This window comes from Numida meleagris, chromosome 5 (genome assembly GCF_002078875.1).
Source record: "Numida meleagris isolate 19003 breed g44 Domestic line chromosome 5, NumMel1.0, whole genome shotgun sequence".
In the NCBI taxonomy this organism is placed as follows: Eukaryota; Metazoa; Chordata; class Aves; order Galliformes; family Numididae; genus Numida; species Numida meleagris.
In genome coordinates this window covers 1,573,249-1,597,112 of record NC_034413.1, presented here as the reverse complement: position 1 = coordinate 1,597,112, position 23,864 = coordinate 1,573,249, and the positions used below count along the sequence as shown (strand labels likewise).

At 41.5% G+C, this 23,864-nt stretch overlaps 1 long non-coding RNA gene across 1 annotated transcript in view; it reads right to left on the bottom strand.

Moving 5' to 3' along the window:
- Window positions 6,660-23,864, bottom strand: part of LOC110400153 — a 49,610-nt gene continuing 32,405 nt past the window's right edge. Inside the window, exon 3 of the long non-coding RNA XR_002439668.1 lies at window positions 6,660-6,961. This is a non-coding gene — a long non-coding RNA (uncharacterized LOC110400153). The remainder of the gene's footprint in view (window positions 6,962-23,864) is intronic.

The following is a 23,864-nucleotide window of genomic DNA, read 5'->3' as shown; positions in this document are numbered from 1 at the left end:
AAGTCTCACCCCCATGAACACCCAGAGCTGGATTCTGCTCTCTGGGGGTGTGAGGGGCTGAAGCTTCCTAAGAACTCATACGATGGGCCACTTTCCCTGAGCCCTACAGCCCTCGCCTCAAGCTCTCGCTGCAGCAGATTGGCATATAATGGCTTCCCAGCCTTGCTGAGCCATCTTGGTGTGGTGCTCCTGCATGGGCCTGGAATGACTGCTCTCAACATGAATGCACCTTGAGTGGTCATCATTTTCCTCGTCCTTCTTTTATGGCCCTCAGGGGAGATGAAGTGGCTGCAATTTTTAATTTATTATTTTGGCCAACTTCTTCAGGAATGGATTATTCTAAAAGAAAGACACCTATGCCAGTTCGTAGAAGACCAGAGAACATATTTGGAAGGAAAGTCAAGTCAGGAAGCACCCTGGTGAGCCTGGCTGATAAATGAGGTCAGTTCCTGCATCATCCCCGTGCAGTAAGCACAAAGATTTCTATTTATATTTTGGAAGGTAACTTTCCACACCAATCGTGTATTGGTGGCAGCAAAGCTTTCTTCAAACCATACTAGAAGAAAAAATGCTCAGTGAGGCAGGCACCAACCTGTGACTCAGATGCCCAAGGTTCAAGTTTCTCTTCTTACAATGTGCTCACAGAGAGTTTCAAATCTGATCACTTCTGGAATATTTTCCAATTCCATTTAGAGATTTAAATTTATTTGTTTCTTATTTTTTCTTGTTTTATTTGCACCACTGCTTCTTGTAGGTACAGACTGGAGATTCTGTGATTCTGGGAGTCAGGCTCACGAGATCGATGTGAAAATAAAGTCTACGATGATATCTCTGGCACCACAGTAACAGATGCTATAAAAATATTTTAGTCAAATATAATTAATGTTGTTCACTGTGTGGCCATTCATTGCCCTTCCACGATGCTTCACAGTCTGCAGAATTACTTTGTTAGCAGAGAAAAAGCCTGCAGTGACACCGGATTAACACCAGCACTTCTGCAGAGGGTTGGTACCCCAGAGGTGAACAAGGCAGGGACTACAGCAGGCTCCCACCGAGGACAAGATATACCCCCAGGGTGGGCAGGAAGATTCCCCTAAGACATTTCTAGGTCACACATATCTTTATGATATATAATAACCAAATGCATAAGCAAGTTTTCAGTCCCAAAGAAATAGCTCTGGGCAAGAGCCCAATATCTCAAATGGAGTCACTAAAGCCTAGGGCCAGAGCCTGGGTGCTAATGGTAAAAGGACAAGAACACTGGACTGCAATATGTGCAGCTGGTATGGGGCAGAGATATCGAAAACTCGCCACAAAGTAGAAGGGAAAAGAAGAAAAGAAGAAAGGGAGAAAGGAGAAAAGGAGAAAGGAGAAAGGAGAAAGGAGAAAGGAGAAAGGAGAAAGGAGAAAGGAGAAAGGAGAAAGGAGAAAGGAGAAAGGNAAAGGAGAAAGGAGAAAGGAGAAAGGAGAAAGGAGAAAGGAGAAAGGAGAAAGGAGAAAGGAGAAAGGAGAAAGGAGAAAGGGTCGGGGACAATGGGACAGGCTCCACTTCTTTCCCATGCACACTGCAGGCTGTTCCCTGCACACAACAACAGTAAACTTAACACCAACGCACAACTTAAAAATTCACAGAGCTTTTATATGATAATTACTGTTATTATAACTGGCCCATGAAATAAACACCTCTCCCAATTATAGAAAATGCACAAAGTCCTTCAGAGACAGGAATCTCACAATAAGATTTACTTCCCAGCATAACGACAGAGTGAGAAGAGTGTAAGATGAATAATAATAATAACATTATGGTACATATAACGTATGTTTTAATTAGGCAAAGGTAATCAAATGAGGTTTGTCACGATTATATTAAGGTCAAGTCTCCACATGCTTTCATCAACAACATATTAAGACAAGAGAGGTGATGCCAAATTGGGGTTTATACCTAATCAACATAATTAAACAAAGCAAGAACATGTGTTTAGAGCTACACCCACTTTACTGATCACTCTATTTTAATTACTCTCGTAGTGTAAATATTAGTACCAAAATAACTCTTAATTAAAATTTTCCCATACAAAAACAAAAAATACAATCTTCTTTTAATTTGCTATTTTTATAAAATGGATGTACAATATCTAGGTCTTTTGTATTAGAAACCATTTCAGAAGTGTGTTCAGATTATGCTAACCAGCCTAATACATTCCAATGTATTGACATACTGACTTCCAATGTGTGGGAAACGGGAAACCAAGCTGGACTAAGAAAGTCATGGGAAACCATAAAAACAAACTAAGCATAATTTAAACTGATTGGATGCTTCCCTGTAAGAAGTTCTAAGTTTCTAAATACAAAATGCGGACATTGAAATGCGGTCAAGTTATGACTTAAATTAGAAAAACATGTTTTCCTTCGTTTCTATCTTGCAATATTTGGCACAACTCAAACACTGGGGAAAGAGCAGTGTCAGTAACATCATCGAATGTGCTTAAGCAGCTTTGCCATAGGTTACACCGGAATGGGACTTCGGCACTCAGAGGTCCAAAGGACAGGAGGTTAGAAGGGCTTACAAATGTTTAAAGCTGCTTAGGACATTTTCAAATTCATTCGAGTGTTTTTAGAATTCTGACCTGTAGGACCTGATTTTCTACTCACATCTACTCTGCATAAAAGGCCAAGTAAGTGTATATTTTAAATATACCAGTGCTTGGAGTAAACCTAATATCCACTAAAGTGACCTCTGTCGCACCGTCACATTGCCTCTGGTGGGATTCCGCCCAGTTTAGTTGCATGAGCAAAAGCAGAAGCAGGTCTGCTATCAGCAGTTAGAAGCTAAGAAATACAAACCAAAGATGTAGACACTTCGTGGCAGTTGTGATTAGCAAAACGGTTGCTGCTTGCTTACATATTTCCATGCTGGAAACCAAATTTTCACTTGAATCACAAGTCCAACTGAGACAAGGGTCAGGGTGGGGACTTTTCTGCCACCGGTCTCCAATGCAGCACGGCAAGGGTTAACAATATGAGAGCACAACGTTATTAATAAAGCCATGCAGGCTGCAGCCCACGCGGCGCTCAGCACAAAGTGAGCCCTTCAGCACACCCCGTTGGCAAGCGCTGGCATTAAAAGGACCCCAAATGAGTGAAGAAGTCTTCCACTCCATCATGAAGAATTGTTCTCTAGAGTAAAGACCAGTGGGGAAATGCTTAAAACACTTACCATATGTGGCTAAGAAGGGTCTAATTTGTCCATTCGGAAATTTTGCCTCTTTTGAAAGGATAGTTAATTTCAAGTAATTTATTTCGTAGGTGAAGCTTTATTCGGAGTGGTTAATATATCACCCTTGGTTGCCCGAACAATTAGAAATTGTCACCAAAGAAAAATGCTGCAGTTCATGTAAATAACTATTTACCTAAAGGAAATGGGAATCCACAAGAGTCAGCATACTTTAATGAGCCATGACAATAGGAAAAAAAAAAAAAAAAGAAAGAAAGAAAGAAGAAAGCCAATGGTACACTGAACCTGCTAAAGCTGACATTGCTTATGGTAAAAATCAGCCAAAACAAATACTATTTGTTGTGGGTTTTTTTCTTGTCAGAAATAATGCAGCTTGAAATTTTCAACAGACAACATACGTCCAGACCATTTGTTACTTCTAATGGCCTAATTGTTCTCCTGGCAGAGATAAAAAATTAGGGCACTTATGTCATTTACCTAAATTTCTAATTAATGCAATGGTAATAGAGAAACTGGAGCAGAAGGGGAAAAAAAAAAAAAAAAGTTGGGTGAAAAATGTTTCTCCTGGCCTTCTTTCAATTTGTCTTTGTTAACTTTCCTGCAGTCTTGCTCTCCTAACTATCAGGTAGATTGATGTCTGGATAGACGTTCCACGGTTCTCCAACAGGACAAAAGTATGCTTGCTGTTGAAAAATACAACACCTGAACTGTTGCACAGCCACAATAAAAGAGTCGACTGCAGCTCTAAGTCCTTTATGTTGCCTCAAAGGGATGTGCCATTAAAGTGATGTCAGAAATATTATTTTAAAACAGGTAAGAAATCTGCACTTTGGGCTGCAGCTCCATCTGCGCGTTTTCTACTGCTCCATGCTGCTGTGCAATGCATCTTGCAAAGCACACCACGGCCAATGCACGCACCCGTTACAATGCAGAAAAAAGAGAAACCTAACTTTGAGTTCCACCCACTCTGTATTTCGAGCCATCACCACCCATAGGCAAGGATTATTTCCCGGGGCCACAAAGATGCTTCCAACCCATTCTATTTTAGCTTATGTCACTTCATGTTGTTATTGAGGGAAATGCATCACGATGCATCAACATGCCTCTCAAAGTGTCTCAGATTTACCTTGTCCTGCAGTACCAGTCAGTGTCCACCATTTTCTTGGTTTAGTGGGCACAGTGGTCCCCACTTGGTTCAGTGGGCATGGTGGTGATGGGTTGGTGGTTGGACTTGATGGTCTTAAGTGGGCTTTTCCATCCTTAATGATTCTATGATTCTCAACATTAAGCATTGAAATGAGAAGGAGGAGGCTCATTATATTTTTGCCAGCCATCAGATAATTACACCTGCTTCTTTGATATGATTCTCTATATTGATCTCAATAACAGTAATGCTTCTGAAATATTACTTGCAGGAAATGCATAAAGTCAAAAGTTTGAGGAGCCATTAGAACAGACTTAGTTCATAAACAGAGTTCACACAACAAGGTCCCTCGGAATGCTGAGGGTGGTCAGGTCCCGTTTCTCACCCATGCTTACACCCATCCAACACCGTGCCACAAAAACGTTCACAGGGTGATGGGTTTCCTTTCACTTCATAAAACTTCCTGTGGGAGAGATGCAGGAAGAACTGTAAGTAAGCTAAGTAAGCATACACGTGAGTTCTAGTGAAAGATTTTAACCTCTCTGTTAATCCTTGAGGTGATTTCCTAATTAAGAGAGAGGATACCAAGAAGAAGGTGCGAGATTCAAGCCTCCAGCAAACGTAAGCTCAGCATCATGGGTAAATGTCAAGGTCTGTCACAGGTTCCCACCAATACAGCTCACCACTGCAGCAGGTAAAAATGCTCTGCTGCTCCTCACCACATTCTAACCAGGAGACCTAGGCCCCAAACACATACCCAACAGGAGGGCCCCCTCTGCAGCCCCAGAGCTGCCTCCAGCCCCACAGCCCGCCTGGGCCTTAGCATTTCCTCCGTGGGCTGGGAGCCAGTTTGGCACGAGCCAGGTATCAAGACAGGGCTCACAACAGCATCGGCAACTGGCAGGAGCTGAACTCCAGCAGCACTAGCAAGTATTGCTAAAATAAACATGTTACAGGCAAAGGTCACGATGCCTGTTAATATAAAGACTGCGTCGTGTATAATGCATTCAAATGCCAGAGTGAGAGAGGGAGATAATATGATCCATTTGCCAGATTCCTCCTTTTAGTTGTAACACGAAGCCATTCTGGGATGGAATGACCCAGAGATGATAATGAAGCGGATGATGATGCCATTGCCTGTGATAATGGTGTGACAGGGAGAATACCCTGGAAAACTGCATGAGCTGATAAGTGTAAAGGTATAAACAAACCCAAACAATATGGACTTATAGACATTAGTGCAGAACAAAAGAGAGCAGAAAAAGCGAAGCCAACTGATCAACATTAAAAAAAAAAAAAGACTTTGCGAGGGTGACTTTTTCCACAGTTTTGGGAGCGCAGTATTTCATTCGGAGCCCTTCAAAGGCAGCTGCCCCACACCTTGTGCTTCCACGGGAACAACAGAAGGCAAACTGCACAGCACGGCAGGGGGACCACCTCTCCCTACCAGGGAACAGTTTGTAGCAAACAGTCCGCGATATGAAAATGTATTTAATGCAATTAATAATTTAAGAAGCGAGAGCATGTGCTCTTGGAGAGTTAAATGCTTGTCAGAGTGATAGATGCACGCTTCACCACCAATACATTTCGTATGAAGAGCAGAGGGATTTTGCAAACTTGTGTTGACCTTGGGTTGCGGTATATAGGAGGCAGATTGCAAAGGCAGGCCTGCTGATGGCGGGAGAGTGCGTCAGCTCTCAATTTACAGCCCTTTCCCCAATTAAAGGACTGTAAAAACATTAAAATTAATGCAGTCTTAACTCCAGAGCAGGCTCTACTTTCTTAATTAGTGCATAATTATTCAGTTTTTGATATCCTGGAAAATTATCACATGGAAATTATTTTAGGCACAGTAACAATAGCAAAAATCTCTCTACCCCCCCAACCCGATTAACATGTGGAAGTAATTAACACTTTATTACAGTGAAAATACTATTACTGCTAATGTTTAATGACTTTTGCCATTGCATCATAAGCAGGAAATTTGGAACACTACAGAGCAACGGTCTGCTATAAATATAGCACAAAGATTATAAACCAGCGTCAGATGATTCGCGCTAACAGCGTTTAAGATGGAGAGATGACATACAATACGTTTCCAAAATGTCATATGCAGGAAATATAATTTTCTTGATAAAGTCCACTCCTTGCAGCAAAACAGCAAGTGCAATAATGCTGGGTGCGTACAGTAAAGGCAGCAGTGCTGCAGTCCTTGTAAAAGCCTGTTGTTAATCAAATTGAAACATAAAACCTGAAGCATAAAGTTATTTTCTCATAACAGTTTAATAGAAATTTCCAATCAAACAAAGGCCAAAAAGTGTTATTACGACATGAAGTTTCTTGTATAAACAACTTGAAATGAAGTAGGGGAAAGTTTCATGGGATTTATGGATTTCTTTATTTTTGTTATTGAGAGTGAATGTCTACTGTAGATCTCCAATAAATGTCTCGAGAAATTATGCACCAGCTTTCGGTGATTCACACTAACAGCAATTAAGATGCTGAGTCCACACAAGTGTCGAAGAGGTCAGTGCTCAGGAAATATTGTTTCATTCCTGCCAGTGTGATGGAGCCAAATGTGCCTGAAACAAAAGGAGAGAAAAAGGAACGGAGACAGCTTTGTCTGTGGTTGGGCTTCTCCACAGCCATGACGCGGGTACAAGCGATGAGCAGAACTAGGGCAACGCTTGCTAAAATACTTCACCACCAAAATGAAATAGGAAATTGTATTCAGCACTTGGTACTGCCTTATGGAAATTCCCAAACAGCCAACAGAGTGAAGCAGTGCCATAAAAAAGCTGTGCGCAAAGCAAACGCAGAAGGAATCAAGCAGAAAACAAGGGTGATCCTACACGACCCCGGGAAAGCTCTATAAAGTCACTGTTTGCTTGTTTGCTACCGCTTATGTTGTTGGTCTGAGAATTCATGAAGATGAGCACTAATTGTAATCCAAACTGGGAAATTAGTTAAATTTTAATATTCTGCACGAATAGCTCAGAGGTCTTTCCACTTTAAAATATTTTTCTGGGTGCTTTTAACCGTGTTCATTGAACTAGACCCACTGCAATGGCTAGCTAATACTATTCATAAATTAAGGAATCTCCTGTTTTAGAAAAAAGCTCCTCGATCCACTGGCCCTGGACATGGATAGGAAGAATTTTGGCACAAGGACGCTAAATATAAATTGCTTTTTTGGAAGCACCTCTTACCAGCCAGTGTCTGGAGCCAGCGTGCAAGAAGAATTCACCTGAAGTGGACAAAGCTATTCGCTCTGGGATTAACTTGTTGCAGTTGCAAATGAATCATGAAACCAGCTTTGGCAAAGCTGAGCACGGGTCCACAGTGGAACTGAAATAATGTATGTGAAAAACCTGAACTGGATTACCAGCCCATCTGGAATGCATCCGCCTTATGCATTAGGAGTAGCAGTTTCCTTGACAGAGGTTGTGAAATATTAGAATTCCTAATGGAAGAAATATGGTAGTGCAAAATGACACAAAAATCACACAACCTCATTCCCTGACACGGAACAGTGAAAATGCGAATCTTTCTCTCAAGGGTACTCTATCAATCCTTTGCAAACAAGGCACTTCAGCAGGCAGAGGAGGGAGCTGACATTGCTTAACCCTTCCGTACCACCACCGCCACGCAGGGCAGCCTTCACTCATGCTGGAGAGTTTCCCTCTTTGGGGAGGCCAAAAATGGGAAGAAATGATGGCAGCAGTAAATCCACAGGCAGAACTAATTCCAGAGCACAGCACAGGCAGTGCAAGGAGCTGTAGACCCAGGGACAGATTCCTGCAGCTCTCACGTTCCTACGGGGTAATGTTTAAACTCTTCTAACCCCACTCACTCCGACAACATTACCTCTGGTGGATGCCAGATTTGGGGGGAACCATGCCAGGTAGCCTATGGACAGCACTGACCAAACGCCACTGGGGACGTGCTGCAAATAATGACAGTAAACATGGCAAATATCTCCACATAATTGCCTTGTTTTCAAGATCTGTCACGGTAGGCCAACCCGGACTTTGGAAAACTTGACCCACAACAACAGTTTGACGCACTCACAGCCATGCAGTTTCAGTATCTACATTCACAGAGTCACAGAATGGCCTGGGTTGGAAAGGACCTCAAAGATCATCGAGTTCCAACCCCCCTGCTGAGTGCAGGGTTGCCAACCACTAGACCAGGCTGCCCAGAGCCACGAGACCAGGGTCCCCAGAGCCACAATTCAATACATTCAAGTGATGGGTATTTTCCTGGTCATAAAACTTGCCAGAGAAAATGTGTGCCTGGGTCTCCCTGCAACATGTGTTCTGTGGGCTTGCACAAGCTGTCCCCAGAGCAGCTGATGACCTCCACCCACGATGCAGGTCCAAATCCTTCATGCTTTACTCTCAAAATCAGAGTATATCCCCTGGTCGCTGGTCCTGTGCCTCGGAAATGAGTGTCTCCAGAGGCAGTGTGGTTACACATGGTACATCACAGCACGTTTGATGAAAGTTGCAATTTTAATTACTTTTTGTTTGGTATAGAACTTTGTTAATTTGCACTAATGACTGAGAGATTATCAGACTCTGTGAGTAGTTAGGAAATGATCAAATGAAAACAGTCACAAATAATACTCCAAACAAAGCAATTTGACCATCTCATTCAACAAGCATCCCTGAGATAAATTAACAACTTCCTCGAGCTCTAGATAGAGAATATCAGATAAACCAAAAGCTGCAGTTTTCACTACTATTTTGTAGAGACACATTTGTTGGTGAGGAAAAGAAAAGGACACTGGGGCTCCATTCGAGTGTGCAGATCTGGGCCAGCTTTCGGAGAGAAGTGGCTGGGAGCACACCTAGACCACCACACCAGCAGGTATCAGAGCCACCAGCAAGCCTTGTTTGATGTGGCTTGTTCAAATGATTGGTTTGTTTGTAGACTGGGTGTTCTAGATCCCTGATCATCTAAACCAGTAGATTTCCTCTGCTTCGGACTCATGGACCATGTTCATATTCAATAGCAATGAGCAGATATAGATGGCAGTATTTCAAAGATGGTGCAATCCTGGATATGTATAAGAGAAAGTGTAAAAATTATCCATCATAAAATTAACCTTGCTACCATAGAGAAGGTACGAGCAAGACAGGTTAACCGAGTTCACAGCTATGCTTCTGCCAGGGCCCTACTGTAACAGCCAGGCCAACAGCGCACGCACTCGCCCTCTGCATGGATTTACTGGAGTCATCGTGGATATTGCATATCTTCAGAAGCACCCAACTGATTTAGGAACCCCCGCATTTTTGGTTTCAAGTACTTTCTGAAATCTCATCCCTATTCTCCCTCGTTGTCATTTATAAGACACACAAAGCTACAAGCTACTGTTTATTGCTACTTCCCCGTAGAAAAGGGAATAACTCAAAGATAGATTTTCTGTTTAGGAAATAGATCTTAGTTGAATTATTCAAAAAGGCTAACAATATCCAGCCCCAGAAAACTAACAAAAGGCATGGAAGACGACAGAGCTAAGGGGCTTTTATACAGCAGCCAATTGTTATGACTCCTTTTAATTAAATACAAATGAATTAATTGATATGAAGTACTGCTAGGCAATTATTTTGCTGACATTTTGTCTCTTTTGAGACACACTTGTTTACTGTATGTATCATCTGTTAAAGCCTAATGCCACTCTGCACTATTTTAAACGTATATTTAAAGAGTTAAACCTAAGTTTGTGCTGTCAGAAACTTTTACATTAATTTCATATTTGTGTTAATGGTACGCACATTAGACCCAATAGTATTTACATTTTTTAATCCATCTCCCGTCCCTAGGCCATCATTGTACATGAGATATTGAATCTTAATGAATTTTTCTAGTTAAAGATTTTTTAAATAAATGAATAAATAAATAAGTAATGAAACACTGATTTTTATCTCACTGTACACAAGTTTACTGGTTGATTTTTCTTATTTTTTTTTTTTCATTCTGGTTTGAAATGACATATTTTCATCATTTTCCAAAGATATGCATGAAAGTACAAAAATGATGGGTGGTTTCGGAGCAAGACTTCAGCAGCAGCAGTAATAAAATATTCTCCCTTAACCAGTAGGTAGGTAAAACTGAGGGGTTATCTGGAAAACCACAACTGGCCAAAGCAATTTCATCTCCTTCGATTACTTTGGGGGAATCACTGTGTGATTTAAACGAGCAGGATGAGAACACAAGGGATTCAAAGCCTTCAGAGAAAAGATGTGGTCAGCTCAAGGAGAAGGGAAGCATCTGCAGAACTTTAAGTTGTTTCTTTGTGTGTCATGGGCTTGGCTCTACAATAGGAAGAGGCTGCTTTTTGGGAGCACTGGAATGAGTTGTGGACACTCAGGACATCTCCAGGTTGAGCATTTATCTTCAGGTCTGACTGACTCATCTGATACTTTTCTGTTGTGTACATTAAAATAAACAGCAGACTGGAGAGTAACTAATTTACCACTGGTGAACCAAATGAGCACACTGGAGCATGAAGAGCCTTCACAGAAAGATCACCTGGAACTACGCACAAGCACTTTTAAAGACTGAAGTGATCAGAATTCCACTGCAGTGTAAGTATCCAAATGCCAGTAAACTAAAAGTACATGTCAAACTCTGGCTATGCATTTGGCGGAATGCAGACAGAGCAATTCCACCGATGCAACTCTGTTCCTGAGCAAATCAGCCTGACATGGTCTTCTGCATCCACCATGATCTCCTACCTCCAATTTTGCACAGTTAACAAATCAGCAAGATGCAGTAGAGACCCAATATGACATGTGAATAACAAGGCAATTCTTTTACAGCACTGCAGAAATTATACAATTAAAAACAATGCATGTTGCGCTGAATTTTTAATCATAGCTACCATAGATGCCACTGTTGAAAAATAACGAATCGGTTTCTCTACATTATTATACTATGGCAAGATATGTGAAGGGATGTGTTTTTATAGAGCAAGTCACATCCTGCAGCCTCTTCTCTTCAATGGCTTAGGGCATGGTTTTACTTTCTCTGAGAAGGGATTTTCATGTGCTCAGATGACTCCGGGACCTGGGACTTTGATATGTCTTGAGTACGTCTGTTTTCTCTTAGTGGTTCAAGCTATCAGCAAGCTCCTATAACCTTTCCTTTTGATCAAAGCGCATAAATGGACGTGCAAAAACTAGCTTGAGAAAGGTGCCTCTGTTTTTCCTATTTACCTATCACCAGACTAGATATTTTTACACATTAATCATACTTAGAGAACTTAGCAAAAGCCATCAGTCCCTTAACAAACTGCCCCATCTTTATCTGGTGGCAACAGACGACTGCCAACTATCTGTGCCTGATAGACAGACCACGCAAAGCTCCTGATGAAAGGCAGCATGCGACCAAAGCTACAGACACAGCAGAAAAAAAAACTTGGCACCGCTTTGAGCAGCCCTCTAAGCAATGACAGAGGAAGAGATGGGTGAATGGAAACTGTACAGGCATCCCCCTCTGCACCTCCGCAGGGACCTCTGACAGTGACCAGGTTTTGGGGAAAAAACAGGCACTCGCAACTCCTGCCACCACCTGGAGAGCAGGGCTGAATGCAAAGCAGGCTGCGAAAAACACTGTGCTTTTTGTGCTCAGAGCAGGGCTGTGGACGGAGCTCCAGCTCAGTGCACCAGATACTGCTCCACCATTGCTTGGGGTACAAAGCACGGCCCCACGTCCTGCTTTAAAATAAAAGACATTCAGTGTGGATGCCTTCCCTTGGCCCGACTGTGTCAAACACCAAGCCTTGCTAGATTACTTCCACTGGCTAAGCTAGCAGAGCAGCCTTTTTTGGCTCACCAGAAAAAAAGCTGGTGTTTCTGAAGCTGAAATTTCATAGCAAATCTCCTGAGATCCCATGCATGAATAATGAAATAACTGTGTGTCCTCACTCACTGCTCTAGCACGTTACTGTCTCCCCCAGTAGCGCTGCTCCCAGTTTCACGTAGGTAACATCGGCGGAGGCAATCCCTTCTGAAGGCTGACTTGTCATGCAACGCGCTCCGGAAATCACACAGTAATGAACGACGGGAGGCTGAAGTCAATCTCCCAGCAAGAGATCAGGAAGATATTTCAGCCATTTCCTATTTTTTTTTTTTTTCTTTCGTAAATCTGCTCACCCTTTCCCACTTTATGCTATTTCCTAACACCCCGCGAGAGCCAGAAGCAGAACAGCTCCATAAATCCCAGCTGAGCTCTGGCCCCTGCAGCCATGGCACCATGGGCAGCTCTGGGTCACACACACTGGGAGGACAGTGGTTGTTCACTGGGACTCCCTTCTCTGCACGATACCGTCACACCCAAGAGTAAGGCAATCATACACTGGCGCTGTATCTTTATGCGTGTATTTCAGGGCTTTACAATACAATAAAATTTACAGCTCGTATAATTAAGAATATGCCAGATTAAACAAATTAAAGCTCAGCTTTAAAAGCCAGAGCTCTATCAGATCAAGACATTATGCATGAAAGAAATTTCAAATTCAAATCACTAAGATCTGAAGGCTCGGAACACAAAAGCTGTATAGGAGTCACTGGGAACCACAACAAGACCTATTTCCTAACCTCAAGGTACAATTCATGGCACAGGGCATTAGGAGGTCACGAAGATTAATTGAGTGCAAGGGTTAGTTGGAGATTTGTGCGCAAGCAGCACTGTTCCTGTGATTTCTTTTTTTTTTTTTTTCTTTTTGCCATGAAAGTAAAATAAAAGAATAACTTCTACCGAAATTGGCATTCATGAAAGGCTCTCTGTCTCTCTGATGTTGCCCTGTGAGTGAGGCCGTGGATTGGAGCAGAAGGGAAGCCCAAACATCTTTAGCAGGCAGCTTGGGAGCAGTGGTTGCCCCCATGAAGGAGACAGCAGGATGTCTCTGGAGTGCCCCCACCCAGGGCCATGCATCCTACATGAATCTTGAATCCTAGGAGCCAGCAACAGCCCCCAGTGCTCATGGCACAGATTTCCCTGCAAATAAACCCAATTTGATTTGGCTGTTGTATAGTGGGATGAGTCAAGAGGGATCGAGGGACCTAAAGGACAGGTTCTTCTGCAGGAACCAGCCCCAGTGAAGGTCCTCCTGGCTGGGAGTGCATCAGTAGAACTCAGAATTTTGGTATGGTGACAGGCACACATGCTTGGAAGGACAGCTTAGTTTGGCAGCTCAGGGACAACGAAAGAAGATGTGAAGAAGTAAACACAGAAGAAATAAAGTTTCTTAAGCCTAATGTCTCCAATTTTCTCCCACCACACGCTGTCGTTTTTTTCAGATAACAGTAAATTATTTTCTGGGCCCAGTATCTCTTTTCCCATATCAGAGACTGATTTTTTTTTTATGTAAAATATGAAGATTTCAAGCTTTTTCCTTGGATTTCTCACAAGATAAGAACATGGATGACAAACAATATAAACAGCAAGCCCTGCAATTCAATAATGAATATTATATGGCATATCACAACACATCAGGCATTAAGAAAAAGAACCTTTCATCATAAAACAGGACAAAAATAGAAGACTGCAAGCAGTGAGCCCAATCCTGTAGCCAAGGAGGCGTCCCTCTCCTACACACCCATCATTCTTTGCATGCAAAGTTCAATGAACAAAATGTGCACTACAACAAAATAACCCCATTATCGATTTTTACAATCATCCGAGAATCTTACTGTAGAAAAAGTCTGAGGTCAGCAGCAATCTCCATTTTCCCATTTGTTTCAAAAAAGCGGTGCATGGTATTGGCATTATGTATCTATATTTGTGAGTACATAAAGATTTCAAAACACTCCTTCCAGTTTTGAAATTATGCTTCATATACTATCTGCGCTAGATTTCAATAAGCATCTAATTAAAATAGATTTTTTTATCCAGTGCTCTTGCAAATTTTATTTATCAGAGCTGCTTCGGGTACTGCAAAGTATCACAACAGCAACCAAAGCTGCAACTCCAGTGGAAAGATATTTTCAAACAAAACCCATGAATTATTAGCATTAAGCACAATGTTGTCCTTATTGACAAAGCTAGCCAGTCTACTAAATGTACTTAACATTTTCAGAACTTCAAAAAACTCCAAACTAATAATGTCTTTGTCATTTTGTAATACACAGGGTATTTTTCCCATCATTTAAACATGGAAAGAAAATGCCTTGCTTCCTTATTTAGCACACTTGGAATACCATTATCAATCATCAAAAATATGTATTAGACATATTTATTCCCCTGACAAATTTATGCCAGAAAACTGATAGACTTATTATAGAACCTCTTCCCAGCACAATAAATAAATAAATAAAAACTGTATGTGTTTCTCACTCGGTCTTAGAATTTGAGAAACAAAATCTTCATCCAACAGCACACCCCTTGGAGCCAATATCTATTTCCTGAGAAAAATCCTTCCTCTGCTAGGTTCACATACTGAAAATATCATAAAGATATTATTATCCGCAGAGCCTATCAAAAACTCCAAAAGCTAACTATATTAAATATGTATTTTTAATTTCCTACGTTCTAGCAATCAGTAAAACAGATTTCAATCATTTATCACTGTAAGTGGAGAGCAAGAGGCGTAAGACACAAATGTTAAGGCCATAATTTACTCCAAAAGTTTCACTGCGGTTGGTTTGGTTTGGTTTTTATTTCTTTATTTATTTGGCTGTGAAGCTCAGCTCATCAGGATTTGTAATAATACACTTATTGTATCTGAAGTTGGGAATCCATCCTTTGTAATACTTCTTGACATAATTGTGGCTTTTGACACAGTCAATCATGGGATCCTTCTAAACCATCTTGAAAAATATGTTGGTCTTTCAGGTTCGGTTATTCAGCAGTTCAAATCTTATTATAACCATCGACAACAGTTTGTTAATATAATTTCTTCCCATTCCTACTCTTACATTGTCATCTGGAGTCATCTGTTACAATGTCATCTGCAGTCCCACAGGGCTCTCCTCCTGGCTACACGTGATCCTTTATCTACCTGCTGCCTTTAGGAGCTACAAAACCCCAGCTATAGAGACATGGGCTCTCTTATCACACTCCTGCTGACACGCAGCACTTTAATTTTCAATTCCTTGTTGCTATTTGATCAATATTCTAATGCTTTTCCACCCTGCTCAGCCATTTAGATGAGTCTTAGTTTAAAATATATGTTTTTTAAACATTTTGAAATTATACCCCAGACAGACAGAGGCAAAACAAGTTTTTGATTACATACCTTTTTCACAGCCAGGTGATTCATATTACTGTGCTTTTCAATTCCAGAATTGCTTTATTTATTTATAAATTTCCACATATTTGAGCATGTAAAAATGCCCAACAATACTATAAAAACTCAACTATAAGCCATAAAAAAAAAGGCATGAAGTAAAGGAGTGAAGCAAAGCAAAGGCAAAAATCAGTGCTGAGTTGTATCCAAATTTCACCAGCTAGGTTGCTACACGTGATACTGCTTCTCTAGTACGGTACTGGTAAATGTGAGTTATGGTACCAGAATCTGAACTTTAATAGATAGTATACAACACATTCCCCATAAAACACAGCCAGGGGCTGCTCTCTCAGAAGTAGTGGGTACTTGTAGCTCCCACCGAATTTTGTGGGCTAGACTGAACACAGAGAGCCTCAAAGATCCAACCCAATTCTCAGTAACACAAATACCTCCCCTCCCTCTGCACCAGCAGTAAAAGATTAACAGAAAAAAAGACAACCCAGGGAGCAGAAAAGAGAAGCAGCCATCTCTTTTTCCCTGCCACAGCAAATGGGCAATTTCTGACTTTCAGAGAGGTAAACTCTAGCAACATCATCTAGATTCGTGTTTCTCTTCTTCCAGGTTTTTTACCTGTTCTCCTCATTTTGCACTGATTAACTGAATTCTCAGTCTGAAGCAATCAGCATTCAGCATGGCCAACACCAAATCTCCTTCCATAATTCTCATTCTGCATCTAAAACTAGGAAGGACACAAGAAGTCAAAGAATCCAGGCATTTTGCTCGCCAAAGTCTTACACTGCTACAAAACCCCACAAGAACACGCCCTCACCCATAGGAGAGGATGGGAAAGTACGTGCATTATATTAACCACCAGCCACTACCACGTGAGAGAAAGCTTTCTGCCAAGCCTTGTGCTTGCCCCACCTCCACTGAACGTTCAGTCATCTCCAAAACCTTCTCTGTTTCCCTCCTGTCCTGGTTCTGTTCTGCCGAGCTGCTGCTGGCTCCCATCTCAGGGATGGGTGAGATTGCTCCAGCACGGACAGTAGTTTGCAGGACTCTTTGGGGATATTTTGACATAAAAAGCATTACATCTCTGTCAAATATATCTATTATTATTAGACAATCTTTCTGCTTATTTGACCGGACACTTTTAATTTGTGGAAACATACGGCAGGAGGATTCGCTCCTACAGAACAAGGAAGGACTGGAGTCTATCGTCTTTAAGGTTTGCAAAACATAACCCCAACTCTGAATAGTGCTGGGCCACAACTGTACTTCATTCAAACTAACGAATTTTAGCAGTAAGACAAATTGAGATGAAGGGTTCCAGCTCTAAGTAGCTCAAGCAAGAAGTGATGACTGATTCAGTAGTAAAACACAAATGGCAGTAGGGGCAAGTCAGAGGAACCTGCTTTTGAAAACCCCAAACAAGGCCTTACGCTGAAAGACAGGAACTCTTTAGGGTGATCCCTGTTTGCTTTTTTCCCAATGCACTGACGTACATTACGTCCCATGAAGCTCCTAAAGCTATCAAAGCTTAGAAGAAGCATCACAGAAAATTGGCATGGCGAAGACAAAACATTTATGGCCAAGACAACTAGGAGTTGTGATAAAACACAGAGGAAGTACAGTCTTTGGCAGAAAACCTCTGAGACCTTTGTTGCCTTTCCATGGACACAGACCATCCATTCACCTACACAAAGCACGATTTCAGTGACCAGAGCCCAGTGCAATGTGGGTAGGTTCAAGGGCTCCTCTCACTGGTGATTACACAAATTTTGCATGACCACACCCGAGTACTGTAACGACATCCATCCTCAGTGCATGTAACAGGTGCGTCTCTGCTCTAACACGTTGTTTAAAAACTGTTTTGATGAAATTAATCTTTTGTCAGTTTTACTGCGCTGTTAGGAATATTTCCGTATTTCACAGTTTAATGATTACACTTCATTTCTGCAATCATCTGCTGTGTACACTTCCAGTGGGACTCTGGGGAAGGATGGAATATAGAGGAAAACTTGTTTTTCATCTGCATTTTTGTAAGTTCAATAGTTTTAAAGCATAACCAAAATAAGAATGTGATAAACATGGGAGTGGGGCAGTAGAGAAAGGAAGAGAGGACCTTGGGTATATGCGATACCATTTTAAAATTATTTCCTTTTATAGGACCAGGCATTTTCCTTATTTCAAATTCCCTATTGATCGTTGGGTATTGAAAGTTTCTTGACAGAACAAGATCTTTATCTATATACATGCAAGATTTCTATGTTCTATTTGACTACAAGACTAATATACTTAATGTGCCCAACACTATTATAGCAAAGAAAGTTAACAAAAAAGAACGACCTGGCAGTGCAGTCTTCTTCAAACCATATTTTAATTTTGTTTGTTTACAGTGGCAGTGCTGTCACTGAGCAACCCTAACGCAAATTAAAAAATTAATGGATCGGGCATGAGAATGCTTATTGGAGAAAAGGCCTGGACTGTGCCTTGTCCAAATTGACTCCGTGGGATTGATGTAGAAATGACCCAAGTGGGCCCTACTAGCTTATTCAATAAGGGTCCGCTCAGATTCCATCTGTGAACATTTGGTGAGCCCTTTTATGGCAGTGAGGCTATTCCTTCAAGTTCACATTAATTTTTGTGCACATCTGCACACGCACCTCACCCCTACCCGTATGCCGCTTCAATTACAATTAAAAGAACTGGTTAAATCTCGGGGATATTTTTAATAAAGTCTGTAGGGAGATTTTTAAAAAAATGGTATCCACTAAAAACTTTTTTTTTTTTTTTTCTTTCCAGATCATTTCAAGAAAAAAATAATCAGCCTGGTGAGACTCTGCCTATTACTCTCACAGTTTTGATTTTGCCTAGGATGCAGAACAATAGGCACAAGTGTCACTGGGCTTCTGCAAATACCTGCGCCTCGGATGGGAGCGTTCCTCCGAACCTGGCAAAATATGTACTTGCACAAATCTGGAGTTAAGTCTCAGATCAACAAGGAAATTACTGTTTTCAAGCTATTATTATGATCCCTGACTGCATACAATCAGCATCATTATTTTAAGCAAACAATCGCAATAGCTTTAAATAAAAAATGCAGTACGCAGAGCATTTACATGTTAAGCATAGCATATTAATAGGAAGGAAGAAGAGAAAGATGAAAACTAGAAATGCCAGTTGGTTTAATCATACTTAATATGAAAAGACTGCTATAACTTTAAGAATGCAGCTTAGCTGACTTTGGAGCTTAGGTTTTTATTTTTCTACTTTATAGCATGCTTCAAAACTACTTGGACAAATACAAAACAAGAATTACAGTGCACCATAAGTTATTTTAATATCCTGTAGTGGTGTATACTTCCAATGAAATCCCAAGACTATTATTAAGGTTCTGTGTTTGTGTGAAAATGTCAAGTTGTTTCGAGTGACTACATACTCTAAATTATATATAACTGTTACTTTATAGCTAATAGGCACTAAAATTACTTTAAAACAGAAATGTAAAGTTATATTTTCATCCTTTTTGACAGATAATAAAGCTTATTTATGAGATACATTTTCTCAAGTATTAAAATATATAATGTTTACAAAAACATTAAAAATACCAATACTTGATATTTAAGGAAGAAACAGAGCCTCCATGTAGATATTTTCCTGGATCTATCCAGCATGAAGTCAAATAGATGATAAGACAGTAATTCCGCTTGCGAAAGCCATTTGTTAAAACCATGTAAAATGAAACAGGTTTTGTCTCAAAATGAGGTTTGGATGCTTTTCCCCTCCCTGCCCATCATTAAACCGCAGGTATGGAAGCCTGGTGTGTATCTTTTAGATAAAATGCTGCCACATGACACGTTCCCACTCTTTATTTTAAATTGTATCCAGTAAGACATGTTGCTTAATTGCTTTGTTGTCATGTCCCTACCCGAAGAGGCAGAGGGAAAAAGTTACTACTTCTTACAAGCATAATGGAAAGGGACATGGGCACGAGAGTAATTTCTTCCCTTGTAAACTCCAGTTAGGAAAGAGAATTTATGAAAGGGAAGATTACTGTTGGCATGATGTACGCTTAAGTGTACACACCATCACTAACCCACCAATTATTCACAGTCTACAATCAAATGGCTTTACATGCAGATTATCATTGTTTATCCCTCCTGAGCACTTAGTGAATAAAAACACATGAACTGTCTGGCTCTATCTTGCTATCTGCAAAGTGCGAGGGACATCGGCCGGCATCAGCCCCATGCATCGCGGTTTGAAGGCAACCTTCACCGAAGGTTACAGTACACACAGTGCAGCACGGCAGCAGGAGCTAATTGCCAACCCTCTGCTGTGATTAGGATTACGTCTTCTGCTGAGGGGCTGGGGCTAAATTTATGCTCCGTAGTACTACTGCTCTGCTATACAATATTATGCCAAAGCATGAACAAAAGAAAATTACCCTGAAGCAATGGAGTGCCACAACGCATTGTCGCTATTAATCTTTTAGCAATGGCAATGCTAATTTGACATGATGCATAGTAATTTATTAATAGAAATATTTGAAGTCCCAAACTTAAAATATTCTTCTGTGCAAGAAAGGATGGCTCTGGAAGCCGGCAGGGGGATGCAAATCCTCTCCCTTCCAACGTGTTGCCTCCCCTTCTACCCCTGTCAACACCGCTAGGAGGAAATGCCCCGACATCGTGCATGAGTGATCTGGGGGAAAACCAACGTTTTTGTAGGCGAACCTGAATCCAACCCATGAGCCAAAAACACCATCCCCAACCAAACTGAGCGTACCCAAGGCTGGGGAGAAGAAGAAGGGGTAATGTTGGCTTCTTGGCAGAGGCAATTAGAGGCCGGGCTGTCGGCAGGGGATGCTCTGCACCAACCCACCAGCCTCCTCCTGGCACCCCAGGGCCCCCGCGCCCACCCCCTGCCCAGCCTTGGTCTCAGCAGGAGGGCACAGCAGGCCGCTCCTGGGCATCGGCATGCCTACAAACTGTTTGGCCATGTTTATAAAAGGGCTAAGCCGTGTTCACATCGCACGGGCTTTGTTCCTTCTCCTGAGCCATCATTAACTATTAATCGAGGGTGGGTTTCTTCAAAGGTCTGCACCATTTGTTGTTCGCTCTCAGAAAACAGGAGCCCATTTAGGATTCAGGAGAGCACTAGGAAGGCAGAGATATTGTAAACACTGCAATGGTCATATTAGTAGACTAAATGTGTTTCAAAATACATGCAATAAGGGGGAAAAGGAAGGTGTGAGGTTGTTTTTGTTGAACCTCACCGGCAAACTGCAGCAGAACTTCATGATTTGTTATGAAAGCAGCACTGGAAAACCTAGGGAAGCCTTAAATTCCACCTGTCTGATTAATGTCAAGGTTACGTTCGATCTACATTGGTAGCACACATGAATTTTGTGTCCCAAGACCTCAGCAGGAGCTGATGTAACATGAGCCATTATTTATTGGCTATAATGGCCACTCCCCAAGGTAAAACCTGGTACAATACATTAATAGCATTGCATTGTCTTGGGAAAATGAGGCTATTAATGCAGGTCACCTGCGCTACATAGCTCAGACCGGATTCTGGTGGAAGCCATCACAAACTTCTTCTTAAACTGGAAGCTAACAGAGTGCAAACCCTGCTGTGAATAGAGACAAAATATTCACAGCTCTTCAGTGGCCTGCCACTCTGAGCATCATCTCAGAGTAATTTCTCCTTGCCCATATTTGCTTTCAGTTTTTGTAAATGTATTTTCACATCTGCAAAGTGGTAGTGCCCTGTCTGGCTAGATCGGGAACGGGAGATGTTCAGGTAAGACCATCTAATGAAGCACTGCTTCCTGCTCTATGAGCCCACATAAATGAAAATACATACTCACAGTTCTTCTTTTCTATAAACATGGCTATTGAAATGCATCATTCAGAATATAATGGTATGGCTCTGAAAACAAGGCCGGAATCTTGCTCAACAGACACAAGGCAACGGCTGGAAATTCATTTCCATTAAGAAGCCATAACTCCCAACACCATCAACAAAATAATAAATGTAACAAAATAAACAAAATAAAGAACCATCAACACTCCCAAAAAAGAGGCACTCTGTGCATTAGCATCACACATTGCGCTGCCCGTTCCTGTTGCCAAAAACAGTGGAAAAATCCCATTTACATTCTGTTATTTTCTTTGCATCATCCCCAAAGGCTGTGGTAGGCCTCCGTACTTTAAAGAGGACATGGATATCACCATCCTGTTGGGCAATTTATTTGGTTTCTTTTTAAGAACTGTGAAGTGCTTGTGGGTACTTTTTAACTTCAAGCACTGGAAGACTTCATTTATAACCTGGTACTTATTCCTTGACTTTCCTAAACTCTCTTTTCCTTTTGTTGTTCCAATTCATCTTATATCACCACTCAAGCTAGACAATGATAAAAAATAAAGGTGTTTTCTTTTGTCATGTAGAAAATGTGATTCATTTGTTGTCTTTAACAGGCCTTCAGACCACCAGACATATGTTCGAAGTTTGGCAGCAATAAAAAAAACAACAACAGCAGCTAAACAAATATATATATTTGTAAGGATTATAAATCAGCACAAGTTATTCTGGCACTACTTTATATAAGACATTAGTGGGAGTATATTTGAAATATAGCGCGCAATTCTGGTCACTATATTACATGCAGGACATTGTGGAAATTGAAAAGGTGCAGCGGAGGGCAAGCAAAATGATTCAGGATTTGGGGGATGCGAATGATGGAGACAAATTAGGTGGGTTCAGGCCATGTTACTTAAGGACGGGGTCCAGTGGGAGACTGGGGTCCCTCTGAGGATGCCCAGCCACCCAGGCTTTGCCTGCCCCAGCAGCAGAGAGGTGGCCCCCTAGGACGGTGGTGGAGGGGACGCTCCTGGCACAGCTACAGCTCAGCCAGAAATAAGTGGACTCAGAGCTACAAGTTGCGGGAGTAGTAAATAATTCAGAAGCATGAAAAAACTGACAGGGAGGAAATTATCCATCCATTCATGTACTGAATTTAAGATTAGAGGAGCTAAAAAATGCTGCACATAAAGTAGTGCTAAAAGCAAAATATTGCCTTTCAGTAAGGAAAGCGTATTTTTTCCAACTTTTTTCTTAAGATGGGGAAATGAAAGGCTCCTTTTTGCACCTGCAAAAAACGACTTCTACTGCGGAAAAAAAATAAGCTGTGTACAAGAGTAGAGGGGGATGTGAAGGTGAAAGGGTAAACTCTGTTCATGGCGAGCAGTGCTGCTGGCCTGTGGTTACTGCACGGCCACGCCGTGGGGACACCATGCCAGGGCTGCATGGAGGAGCTAGCAAAGAGACCTTCTCTGTGGAAGGAAGATGGTCAGAAGTCATTCCATCTTCCCAACTAAGTGGATGCAAGGCCACAACTCCTAGAATTAGATGCACTTTCTGTTTTCCCCCCCCTTTTTGTTTGGTGCTCAGATAAATAGCAAGCAGAGAGAAGAACGTATTCAATTAAAACAGTGAAGGAAGGATAACATTCTGTTACAAAAGCTCTGCAAATTTTATTGTTGACAAGAGCAGAAGGTCCCACGCCTCATCCTAACTAAAACAGATTCACACTATGGGCTCAGGCATAAGGAGCTGAGGGAGTAACAGTGTTAGGAGAGGTGGCAGGTGGATGGAACTCTTCTAAAATACTTTCATTCCATTTTTACTTTGCCCAGAAAATTAAGGCATGAGTTCACAGTCCTGAAAAGCACGCAAAGCTCTCCTTAATTAAGCGCATATATATCCCACAAGCTGCTGTTTCCATCACCTGGCATACTACAAAGTATTTCAATCTACCCTACACGGGGCAATCTCAGCATCTTACTTGCAGAGTCAGATATCGCTAAGGTTAAATCAATCCTGTGACTGATGTTCAGCAGCGGCTTAAGACATTTAAATATAATATCTGACTTCCGAGGGGATAAGTATTCCATGTCTCACTACTCTGAACTACTCAAAATGCAGAAAACAGAGATCCTTGTACTGGGAAAGGCAAGGCAGGAGTCTGAGAAAAAGAAAATGACTTCAAGGAGACGGGTGTGTGACCCCAGCGCTGGCCAGCTCAGGTAATTTTCACCCTCCAGCAGGACTGCACCATGTCAGAGGCCAAATTACAACCCATCTGGTCAGTGAGACTTGAAGCTCAGGAGATTTTGTGAAGAACAGAAAGCTACGAAAGCTCTATATATCTGCCAAGGGCTAAATTACGTTATGGATGA